The 13,103-nt window shown below is 39.4% G+C and overlaps 1 protein-coding gene across 4 annotated transcripts in view; it reads left to right on the top strand.

Moving 5' to 3' along the window:
• Rnf41 (ring finger protein 41) overlaps positions 1-13,103 on the top strand; it is a 28,046-nt gene that overhangs the window by 1,007 nt on the left and 13,936 nt on the right. For all 4 annotated transcript variants that reach the window (XM_074083620.1, XM_074083622.1, XM_074083621.1 and 1 more), the window contains exon 2: positions 2,644-2,827. The gene's annotated coding sequence lies outside the window, so the exon portion shown is untranslated. The remainder of the gene's footprint in view (positions 1-2,643; positions 2,828-13,103) is intronic.

The raw sequence follows: 13,103 nt of genomic DNA, 5'->3' as shown, positions 1-13,103 counted from the left end.
CTAGTGGTAGGAATGTAAGTGATGCAATAGTGTTATTACCCTAGCTGTGTGTCCCGTCGACCTTGTGGAAGGGCTTGGTTTCCAGCAATTGAAAAGAACAAACAAGTATTTTCAAACATTTCCTCTGGCCCTCATAAATTTATTTTGTCATTCTGCAACAAATAATACCTTACCTGAGGATAGCAGTATTAAGTATGCTTTCACATTTGTTATCTCATTTAATTTGCGGGAGAAAAATAAGGTAGATAAGGCAGGTATCATTTTCTGTACTTGACAGTTGAAGAAACTGAAAACCATAGAAGGATTCTATGCCTTTTTTAAAGCTGTCCAGTTGGTTGTTGGCAGAGCTAAGACTAGAATCCAAGTCTTCTCTCTCCTGGGCCTCTGCTCAGTCGAAAAATCCTGCTTTGTTCTATTTTGCAGTAGGATTGAATTTCACAGCGTGGGCCACTATTTGCTTTCTGAGTCTGGAACTTGTTACAAGGAGACTGGATAGCTAACAGTACTTGGCTCGTGGAAGCATTATTATTATTATTATTATTATTTTGTGGTAATGGGGCTTGAAGTCACCTCTAGCCACTCCATCAGGCCTTTTTTTGTGATGGGTTTTTTGAGATAGGGTCTTGAGAACTATTTCCCAGGCTAGCTTCAAACCAAGATCCTCCTGATCTCTGCCTCCTGAGTAGCAAGTATTAACAGGTGTGAGCCACCAGTGCCCAGCCTGGGAGCATTTTTTAAGGTGCGTTTGCAGAAATGAGCTATTGTCCAAATGAAAGAAGCATGATATGGTCTATATAAGAGGTAGTGGGAAGAAACATCAACCTTCTGCCCCCTTCTGGACTACAGGGAATAGAAAGTGTGCCTCGCTTTTTACCTTTATCTCACTGATTAGTTTATATTGAACACATTGTGACTGATGAGCATAGTAAACTAATGAGCAGACTCGGGATGAAGTGGTCTTTGTTTAAAAATCACCATCCTATTTTATCCTGACATAGCCCTTAAATTGTCAATAGACACATACTGGTGAGGAAAGGAGTTTGACTAGTTGCTGTTCTGCATGTTGTTGAATAGATCTCTCAGCACCCTTTATCCGAAGCTTTGTCTTCCTCTGTTTGGTTCCATCCTTGTAGTGATGAGAGTCTGATCAGCCTAGTCTGACTGCTTTCTAGCCTTCTGAGTTGCCTACCCTGAAACTATTTCTCAATGCCTCTTTATTTTTTATTTTGGCTGTACTGGAGTTTGAACTCAGGGCCTCACATTTGCTAGGCAGGTGGTCTACCACTTGAGCCATAAACCCCCAGTCCTTTTTGCTTTCTTTATTTTTCCAATAGAGTCTTACCTTTATGCTCTGACTGACCTGGACTGCAATCCTACTTATGCTTGCCAAATAGCAAATGGCTTTGAACTTTGATTATCCAGATAATCCACCTCCTGAGCAGCTGCTATCTGTAGGCTTGAGACATCTCAAGCCTAGGTTTTTTTTGTTTTGTTTTTTCTTTTGGTGGTACTGGGTTTTGAACTTAGGGCCTCATTTCCTAGGCAGGCGCTCTACCACTTGCGCCACTCCACCAACCCTTTTTCGTGTTGGATATTTTTCAAGATAGGGTCTCGAGAACTATTTGCCTAGGTTGGCTTTGAACTGCAATCCTCCTGAGTAGCTAGGAATACAGGCATGAACCACCAGCACCTGCATTTTTTTTTAAGCCTAATTCTTTGAAGAATAGAATATTCATGAACCTCTCCACATAGAATGAAAGAATGTTTTCCCATTGGAAGGTAGGACCAGAATTCTTTTTTGAGATAGGATTTCTTTATGTACCCCAGGCTGACCTGGAACTCTTGATCCTCTTGCCTTGCCTCCCAAGTGTTGGGATTGTAGGTATGTACCACCAGAAGTCTTTTTACATGAAATAATTTATGTGAAAGCACTTTGGAAACATTAAAGCATCATACTGTACATGTAAGGTATTATGAATTTGTCTATTCTATAGCCACAGGCTTAAAGTCATTGACATTACTTGTTACGTATGCTGAATAAAATCTTTTCATTTTTAATTTTTATCTCCAACAGCTGTTCCCCTCTAGTTTTTTTTTTTTTTTTTCATGTAGTACTGGGGCTTGAACTCAGGGCCTTCACCTTGAGCCACTCCTCCAGCCTTTTTTGTGATGGATATTTTTAAGATAGGGTCTTAAAAACTATTTGCCTGGGCTGGCTTTGAACCACAATCCTCCTGAGTAACTACGATTATAGGCATAAGCCACTGGCACCCAGCTAGCTTTTTTTTCTTTTAGTGGGACTGGGATTTGAACCCAGGGTTTAAATCCCTTGCAAAGCAGGTACTGTATTGCTTCAGCACTGTATTGCTTCACCTCGCCTCCAGTCCATCCTCTTTACCTTTCTTTCAAACATCCCAGTGATGTTTGAATCTACTGGACCATGTGTGTAGTTTGTTAGCCAATGATGTCCCTCTTTCCAGGATGGTCCTATATGCCTAGCATTGAAACCTGTAGTCCTTAAAGGAGTTGGCTCATCATCCCCAACTTATCTCCCCACCCACCATATCCAAGTCTGTCCAGCCTAGCTGTGAAGTGGAGGTAGTTCCTCTGACTCACTTTTCTCTTCCGTGTTCCTATTAATAGAGTGCTCCTGATTGTGACATCACATCCATCCCTTGGCAATGGAGCTTGTCACTAGGAAGGAAGACTCAGTCGAAGAATAGCCAACAAGATGGGTTACTTGGAGCATTTCCTGAGTGGCACTGAGTGGAAGCATCAGGGGGTTGGAGCCTTGTAAACAGGGAACCTGCCCCCCACCACTTGGAAGGTAAAGAGCCTTGATTTGCAATTCTAGACTTCACCTCTTTTCTCTACCAGTCAGGGCTCCACGTGTCCTTAAAAATCTCATTCCTAAAGCTCTTTTACAGAAAGCTTTTAAGATTAACCCAAATAACATATATATTTATGTTTCACATTAATTATTACTTTTACTTTTTGATAATTGCTCAGTAAGTTTTATGTCTTTTATCCTGTTTTTTTTATCCCATGTACTCACTGGGCTTATACCTGTACTTTAGTTTGAGGATGAGGATTGTTTTCTCTCTTTTAGGTGTCTCTTTTGGCAAGAAGTTTGTGTATTTAGGATGAAGATGAGGTTTGGGGTATCCACACAAGTAGTGCTAGGTGCTAGTGGCAGGTAACTGCTGGCCTTTGAAACCTGGTAGGCCTCACTTGAGGCATTGGTTGAGGTGTTTCTTTGTTTGTTTGTTTTTGCAGTACTGGGGTTTGAACTCAAGGCCTACACCTTGAACCATTCTGCCATCCCTGTTTCGTTTTGTGTTGGGTATTTTTCGAGATAGATTTTCATGAGCTGTTTGCTTGGGGCTGGCTTCGAATCCATGATCCTCCTGATCTCTGCCTCCTGAGTAGCTATGGCTCAGATTCAGGTTTCCTGAATTCTTTTCATTCTTTTTTTTTCTTTTTCTGAGATGCAGTTGCAGTCTTGTCAGTTCTTGCCTGAAGCAGTGTTCCTGCCTAAGAACTGGATCTATAGGCACTACTCTCAACACAGGTTAACAATCTTTTTGTTTGTTGGTTTTTTGGCAGCACTGGGGTTTGAATGCTGGGCATCACGCTTGGTAGGCAGGCACTCTTGCCTGCTTGAGCCACTCTGCCAGCCCTGTTTTGTGACGGGTTTTTTCGAGAATAGGGTCTCATGAACTATTTGCCCAGAGCTGGCATTGAACAGTGATCCTCCTGGTCTCTCCTTCCCAAGTAGCTAGGATTACAGGCATGAACCACTGGTTTGTTTGTTTTTGCTGGTACTAGGCCTCAAGGTTGGTAGGCACTCTACTGCTTGGACCAGGCTCCCAGTCCAAGTTAACGATTTGATGGGTTTTTTCTTTTGTTTTTTTTTGGTGGTACTGGGGTTTGAACTTACGCTTCAAGCTTAGAAAGCAGGCAGGCACTCCCAAAGCATGGTGCTTTACTACTTGAGCCACAACTCCAGCCCCAAGTTTAGCAACTTTGTTTTTTTTTCAGTACTGGAGCTTGAACTCAGGGCCTACCCCTTGTGTGATGGGTTTTTCGGGATAGGGTCTCAAGAACTATTTGCCCAGGCTGGCTTTGAACTGCATCCTTCTGATCTCTGCATCCTTCTGATCTCTGCTACGATTATAGGCGTGAGCCACTGGTGCCCAGCAAGCAATCTTAATTTTTTTTTTTTTCCTTTTTTTGTGCTGGGGATGGATCTCAGGGCTTGGTGCATGCTATGCAAGCATGCTACCCCTGAGCCACATGCCCAACCTCAGATAGCCTTATTTTCTATTCTAGAATCAGACTGCATTTTATTTTATAAAACAGAATAAATGTTTCAGTGGACTGAGCAGAAGAGGTTGGCTTTATAGAGTGAGATAGGCTGAATAAAGCAGAAGCAAAAGGATAAAAAGTAGAGTGAGAACAATAGGAAAATAACTGATTAGCTAACATCAAATTTTCAGTTTGCTTCTTTTGTGTAAAAATGTATACAGAGGAACCTTCTTTTTTTACAGTGCTGGGGTTTGAATCAGGGCCTACACCTTGAGCCACTCCATCAGCTCTCAGTGGTAGAGCCTTGCCTAGCATGTAAAAGGTCATGGGTTTGATTCCCAGCTCCACAAGAAACAGACCTATTCTTTGGGAAATAGGGAGATGAGGTATGATGAAATGTTCTGGGATATCTCTGAGGTCCTTCACCAGCTAATTTCTTATTTAGGTTGAGTTTCTTTTTGTGTGTGCATGTGTGAATGTGCATGGTTTATAATCTGTGCAGATGGGTTCAAGAAACGCTGAATAAGTGAGGATAATGTCCTGTAAGGACCATCTATTGCCAGCAGTGGTGGCTCACACCTGTAATCTTAGCTACTCAGGCACAGGAGGCAGATTTCAGGTGGATTGAGATTCTAGATCACCCCCCCACGCCCACAGGCAAGTAGTTCCTGAGACCCTATCTCAAAAAAAACAAAAAAACCCATCACACAAAAGGGCTGGTGGAGTGGCTCAAGGTATAGGACCTGATTTCAAACCCCAGTGCCACCAAAAAAAAAAAAAAAAAAAAAGAACCATCTATTTTGCTGGGTGCTGGTGACTCACATTTGTAATCCTAGCTATTTGGGAGGCTGAGATTGGGAGGATCACAGTTTGTAAGCAGCTGGGGCAAAAAGTTAGAGAGACAACCCCAATCTCCAGAATTACTGGATCAAAATGGACTGGAGGCATGGCTCCAGCCTTGGGAGCCTGCTTTGCAAGCATGAAGCCCTGAGTTCAAATTCCAGTCCTCCCCCACACCCCCCAACAAAAAAGAACAATCTATTTTCAATTGCTAGCTCTACAAAGAAAACATCTACAAGTTAAAAGTGTTTAGGAAGAGGTCTTGTTAAAGCTCCTGCAGTCTTAGATGCTGGCCAGGAACAGAAATGGAGACCACAGTGTAACACAGGGAAAGTAAATAATACATGTACCTGGTTTGATTCTGACCTGCAAAATAGGAGACTGGGAGTACAATATTCAGTTTTGGTTCAGGATGTTCAAATGAGGGAGGGATGCAGAACTTTGATAAGCCTAAAAGAGACACCTTGTGTGCCTTTACTTCAGCTGAGTGACCCCTTCAAAGCCCTTTTCCTATCCCACATGTCAAGGAAATTATCCAGAAAACCTCTTGCAGTGGCTTTGGCCACTGGCTTTGACTCTTGAAGTCCGTGTGGTTTCAGTTTTGTTTTTTTTTTTTTTTATTCTTTGTGGTGCTGGGGATAAGTACCCAGGGCATCACACATGCATCACATACAAGCAAGTGCTCTGCCTCTGTGTTATGTTTCTAGCACCCTACCCGTATGTTTTTGGCTGTACTGGGGTTTGAATTTAGGGCTGTGTGCTTGCTAGGCAGATGCTTTTAACACGAGTCACGCCCCCAGCCAGTTTCAGTTTTATTAAGGCATGGGCCCCAAGGTGGTAAATAAGTGAATTCTGAGGCATCCCCCTTGGGATAATAACCCACCGTTGTGCCAGCCAACAGCTGTATTGGGAGTCTCAGAGATTAGAAGGAATAGTCAAGTGAGCTTATCAGATGTAGACTTTCTGCCTAGGGCAGGGCAAGACAGCGTAATCAGGTGACTCCCAAGGTTATGGATAACCATGTCAACATTTGTTTCTTATAAATAAGGAATACCCTAACTTGATTAACAATCCAAATTTCCCCTTAGATTTTATTTTTTTATTTATGGTACTGGAGTTTGAACTCAGGGCTTTGTGTTTGCTAGGCAGGTGCTCTACCATTTGAGCCACACCTCCAGCCCTTATTTATTTATTTTTTATTTTATTTTATTTATTTTCTTTTGGTACTGGGGTTTGGACTCAGGGCCTACACACCTTGAGCCACTTCACCAGCCCTTTTTTGTGATGTTTTTTTTCAAGACAGGGTCTTGTGAACTATTTGTCCAGGCTGGCTTTGAACCTCGATCTTCCTAATCTCTGCCTCCTGTGCAGCTAGGATTACAGGCGTGAGCCTCTGGTGCCTGGCTCCAGCAGATTTTTAAAAAATGCTTACATATTACTTTTTCTTTTTAAAATTGTTTTTATAAAAATAGGCCCACAGTATACGTACTATTTTTGGAACTTGCATTATTCTGTTTGGGACACAGTAGCACACTGGTTAAAAGCTGGGCTCTGGAGCCAGTCAGCTGGTTTGAATCTAGCTCCCCAAATAGTTAGTTGTGTGAGTTTGTTTTTTTTTGGTGGTAGGGGGCAGGGGTAATGTGGATAAACCCAGGGCCTCTATCATGCTACTCAAGTACTCTGCTTCTTGAGCCAAATCCTCAACCAATTTCAGACAAGCTTTTTAATCTCAGCCTTTGTTACTCATCTATAAAATGCAAACATAGTATCAGCCTCACAGTTATAAGGTTTAGATGAGTTAACAAGCCAAAAATGCTTAATATAGTACCAAACATACAGTAATGTTCACTAAATGTTGGTTTCATTATTATTTAATAGTATTTATTTGTTTTGGTATTAGGGTTTAAATTCAGGGCTTCACACTTGCTAGGCAGGTGCTCTACCATTTGAGCTACTCTGCCATCCCTGTTTTGTGTTGGATATTTTAAAGAGAACTATTTGCCCAGGCTGGCTTTGAACCCTTACAGATGTAAGTCACCAGTACCAGGCTATTTAATAGTATACATAAAACATGATCATTCTGGGTTTGATTCCCAGCACTGCAAAAAAACCCAAACAAATAACAACAATAAAATAACCATTGTCAGAACAACCAATAAAGCAAAATTTTGAGTAAAAATAAGAGTACTAAAAGCTATACTTAGAGACAGCTTCTACAATATATATCCTTTTGAATGCTTTCCAATATAAATTTATACACATATAAATACGGTTTTTTTAACAAAAATAACATTATAGGGAATCATAATATACATAAATGTAAGTAATGACTATATTAAACTAAGGGTTTTTTTTTTTTTTGTGGTACTGGGACTTGAACTCAGGTCCTTCACCTTGAGCCACTCCACCAGCCCTATTTTTGTGAAGGGCTTTTCGAGATAAGGTCTCTTGGAACTTCGGGCTGGCTTCAGACCGTGATCCTCCTGATCTTTGCCTCCTGAGTCACTAGGATTATAGGCGTGAGCCACCAGCCTTAAGCTAAATTTTAAAAAATAAACAGTTATTAAAAGGAAATAAATATATCTTGGGGCTAGAGAGATACAGATCAGTTGTAGAGTTCTTGCCCATTGTGCCTGGGGCTCTAGGTTCAGTTCCCACCACTGCAAAAAAAGAATTAAGTCATCATATCACTGGTACATGATATTCTATTTTATAGATGCAAAGAATTCTGGAAATTTGTGATATCTTTGATTTTTTTCCTACAATAAAAATGCTTAATAGGCAACTATGTACTTTTTTTGTACCATTGTATAATTATTTCCTTAGGATAAGTTCCTGGAAGTAAGATTGCTAGGTCTTTTTTCTTTTCTTTTTTTTTTTTTTGATATTTACCACATTTTTGTTGTGATTCAACCGAATAAAACTTTTTGTTGCAAGAGTACATATTTTCCAAACATGTGAGGTGTTATATGTGTATGTGTTATATGGTATGTTTATAGCATGTGATATACAATAAGTTAATAGTTTGAACATTTTTTTTTGTTTTAGCCTTAATATTTTTCACAATATAATTACAGATTTATTTACTTGAATAGTAAAAACACACATGTAAAGAAAATTTTTTCCAGAGGTACAAAAGGTTAATTAAAGAAATTAAAATTTCCTTCTATCCCTGTGCCTTAGTTCCCCCTCTTCAACAGCAGACACTGTTGACAATTTCCTGTGTATCTTCTGGAAATTTCCATGCATAAGTTAAGCATATACATATTTATACTGGTTTTTTACACCCCTGGTGGTATATTTTATATGTATCATTCTGTATCTTAATTTTTTTTGTTTTTTGGTTTTTTTTCTCTTAACAGAATATTTTGGAAACATATCCATACTTGGTATCTTTAAAAGGTACCAGTGATTTTATTTTCTGGTACCAGTGATTTTGTTCTCTGATTAATTTTTTTGGTTTTTTTTTGTTGTTGTTTGCTGCACTGGGGTTTGAACTCAGGACCTGGTGCTTTCTAGGCAGGCTCTCTTGCTGCTTAAGCCATTCTGCCAGTCCTCTCTGATTAATTGTATAGTTATTATTATAATTTGTTTAATTGAGGTAGACATTATAAAGTCAGCAAGTCAATGGATGAATTATTGATGTTTGGAGATGTTTTTGCTTTCACGTAGTAGCTGTCTCAGATAAGTGCTCTTTTTGGCCCTTTCTCTTAATCCCATTCTCTTCTTCCTAGTTTTTGGTGTTTGCCTGGATTATGAGAGTGGGGGCAGTTATCATACAGAGGACCACTAAACAGTCTGATTTGCATTAATTGAAGTAGAGGAAAGGTGGTAATAGTGCCATTGTGTCAGTTTTGTTCAGTCCATTTGGGGAGCTATGGGTACCCTGTTTTAGAGGGACACTGCTTTCTAGACTTCTGTTAGAGAAGTGAGTCCGGACTAGGTATTTCTTCCTTTTTTGCCATGCTAGGCCTTACATATGCTAGGCAAGTACTCTACCACTGAGTGAACTACACCCTCAGCTTTCCTTTGACTTTTATGAGCCTCTTCCTTTTTTTTTTTTCTTTTTGCAGGCTCCTTTTTCTTTTAAATATCATAGTTAGTATTCTTATTGTGGTAGTGTGAGTTAAAAAGACCCTTCCAGAGGACATTATGGCAGTATCAAGGAAAAGAAATAATAGTCACACCATTCAATCCGGCAGTTTCTCTAAAGAGATTTGTTCATGACCTTAAAAAAAAAAAAATCATGTTACAAGAGTGTTTACTGTTACATGATTTGTTTCAGGGGGAAAACTGGCAACCAAGCAAACTTAAGAGTCCTGAAGGGAATGTAAAATACATTATAATCAAGGTTTAGACTGGAAGACTGGAAATTTTCACTACTAGAATATAAACTGTGAGAACAGTCTCACTGTCTCACTCATACACCGTCTATGAATAGTGAAGGGGCAATTGAAAGAATGACTTTACATTAAGCAATGGATGAAGTGGGGGAGAGGCTCATAGTATATTAATTGTGAGAGAAAAAGAACAAAAAATATAGCAAAGAATCAGTGGTTCTATGTTCTATGTTCAGTCTGTTTCTGTTCTATATACTTTCCCTGTGTGGCCTCTCAAAACCAATGGCTTCAGCTATTAATTTCAGGATTTCTATTTTGAATCTTAAATTCTTATGTCCAGGGCTGGTGGAGTGGTTCACGTGGTAGAGTGCCTGCCTAGCATGCATAAGGCCCTGAGTTCAAATACCAGTACCACCAAAAAAAAAAAAAAAAAAAAAAAGTTCTTATGTCCAAAATTAGGATCATTATCTTTCTTCCCAATCTTGAAATTCTTACTTTGGTGAATTTGCCTTCAACTACTTAAGGCAGAAACATGGGAATCATCTTATGACTGAACCAATATCGATTTTATTTTTGAAATGACTTCGTTTGAGCTTTTATATTCTTTTTATCTTAATTTTGATGATAATCTCCTTAAAAGGTCTCACTTTCTCTAATGTTCCATACTCCCTAGTTTTTCTATACAACTGCCAGACTATTTGTCTAAAACAGAAAATTGAATTGTGCCAGTTTCTTGCTTAGAATCCCTTAGTTGTGCATATACTCAAAAGTATCTCTCCACAAAATTCTTATTAATTACAAAGGAAAAAATAGTAACTCTCCAGTAGAAAAACTTTATCAGACAGCACTTAGCCATCAAGGTTTATACCACTAGTGGTACTAATCAACATTACTGCTCCTGATCTGATTCACTGAGTACACATGTCACTTCTGTGGCATTTTGCCCAAAATGAAAACCTCACTTGAAGTGTGAGGAAACAAACTCAGATCAAAGGATTTAACTAACTTTTTTTTTTTTGTGGGACTGGGGTTTGTACATTTGCAAAGCAGGCACTCCTCTACTGCCTAAACTAGGCCTCTAGTTCATTTGGCTCTGGTTATTTTGGACATTGGATCTCCCAAACTATTTGCCCATGCTTGGGCTTGAACCATAATCCTCTCCAATCTCAGCCTCCCAAGTAGCTAGGATTACAGATGTGAGTCAACCAGTACCCCACTGGCCTGTATCTTTTTGTTGGTGGTATTGGTACTGGGCTTTGAACTCAAGGCCTTATGGTTGCTAGGCAGGCAGTCTACCACTTAAGCCACTCACCAGCCCTGTTTTATGTTGGGTATTTTTAAGACAGGGTCTTAAGAACTATTTGCCTCAGGCTGGCTTTGAATTTCTATCCTCCTGATCTCTGCCTTCAGAGTAGCTAGGATTATAGACGTGAACCACCTGCTTCAGGTTGGCCTGTATTCTTAAAATATGTCAAAGTAATGAAAAACAAAAGGACTTTTTCAGATAAAAGGAATTTAGAATCCTGATAACTCAGTGTCACACATAATATTATTAGATGTTCTTTTGCTAAAGTGATTATTGGGACTTTTGGCAAAATTGGAATAAGGTTTACAGATAATACTACTTCAGGGTCATTTTCCTGCTTTGTTTACTATCCTTATGTAAGAGAATTTCTTCTCAGGAAATACATGGTAAACTATTTAGGGTATTCAAGGTATCAAGTCTAAAATTTACTCAGAAAATATTTTCAGAAAAAAATTTAAAATCTAAGTTGGGTGCTAGTGGCTCACATCTGTAATTCTAGCTACTTCAGAGGCTGAGATCAGGAGGATTGCAGTTTGAGACTGGTCTGGACAAATAGTTTGTAAGACCCCCGTCTCCAAAACAACCAGAACAAAAAGGGCAGGAGGTGTGCTTCAAGTTGTAGAGTGCTTGCTTTGCAAGCTTAAATTCTGAGTCCAAAAAAAAAAAAAAAAAAAAAGAAATCCATTTACCTATATGTAAATATAGAATTATAAAATAAATGTGTCAAAATGTTAACAGTTGGGGAATATGGATGAAGAGTATATGGGAAGTCTTTGTACTGTTCTTACAACTTTTGTGTAAGTCTGAATTTGTCAAAATAAAAAGTTAAAACATAAATTTATATTCACAAAAGAAATCCCTCAGGTGCTCCCCACAGCTATCATGTTAATACCAACTGTGGCTCAGTGTGCCAGGGCCTTTAGTGCTTGGCTTCCACTCCCTCTGTCTTTGTCTTTCAGCATATTTCTACACAAACCCTTTGATGATTTCTGGCTTTGATTCATACTGTTTTATCTGTTCCAGATGGCCCATGCCATGCTCCATGACATTGACTTCATTTTTCTAAACCAGTGGTTGTCAACCAGGGGCAGTTTTGTCCCTCAGAGGATATTTGCCCATATCTAGAGAGATGTTTGGTCTTCACAACTGGGAAATGCTACAGACATCAAGTGGGAAGAGGCCAGGGGTGCTGCTAAACATTCTGCAGTGTACAAGACAGCTACCCACAACAAAGAATTTTCTAGCTCCATGTGACTACAGTTGCTGAGGCTGAGAAACTTTTAAAGGTCAAGAGCCAATTTTTAGCCATCCATCTGACTTAGAACCCTTTCTTCCATGTTCCTTGTACCTTGTGTTAACATTCTCATCAGTGACCTCAGAGGAGGCTTCTTGATTTGTAGAAATCAAGGAAACAGGAAATACTTATTGAAATGAATACATATATGTGTGTGTGTATACACACACACACACACACACACACACACATTTTAGAAAGGTTTTTGACTAAACTTTTTGTTTTTTTTGTGGTGCTGAAAACTGAACCCAGGGCCTCAAGTCTCTACACTCAGCTATACCCAGCCCTTGGCTAAACTTTTTTAAATCTGATTTTAGGATTAAAGAAAAAAATACTGTTTTTAAAAAATATTAATTTAGTAGTACTGGGGTTTGAACTCAATGCCTTATGCTTGCTAGGCAGCCACTCTAATATTTGATCCATGTACCATCCCCAAAATACTGTTCTCCATTCATTCTTACCTTACAGACATATTAGGAAATCCTAGGATGCTAGTTCTTTGCTTTTATATAAGCTTTTTTTTTTCTTTTAATTTTTACTTACTTATTTTTGGCAGTACTGGGGTTTGAACTCAGGGCCTCATGCTTGCTAGGCAGGCGCTCTACCACTTGAGCCCTAAGCTTTAAAAAATGTTTTGGTTATAAGTTACTGAAAAAAAAAATAGGTTATTTGGGTTTCTTGTAGAACCCAAAGATAGGAAGGCACCTGGGTCTTAGGCACAAAGCAGAAACTTTAAAGCCTGATTCTTTCCAGTTCTCATCCATGCCTTTCTCACTGTACTACTTCAGACTTCTTTCCCTCTGTAGACCTGATTTCTGTTTCTTAGTCTGCATGGTAGCCAGAAAAAGACCTACTCAACTTTCTTAGTGTTAAGATCAAATTGTTAGGGATAGGATTCACTGGCCCCCTGTGAGTTACATGCTCACCCTAGGCCCTAGTCTCATAATACTAAATGAGGCAACTCCCACTGGAGCCATTTGGATAGAAAGAAAGTAAATATGAGTCCCAGAATGTG

Source organism: Castor canadensis, chromosome 8 (assembly GCF_047511655.1).
Source record: "Castor canadensis chromosome 8, mCasCan1.hap1v2, whole genome shotgun sequence".
NCBI lineage: Eukaryota > Metazoa > Chordata > Mammalia > Rodentia > Castoridae > Castor > Castor canadensis.
Note: the sequence above shows the minus strand (reverse complement) of the source record. Positions and strands in the feature narration are given on the sequence as shown.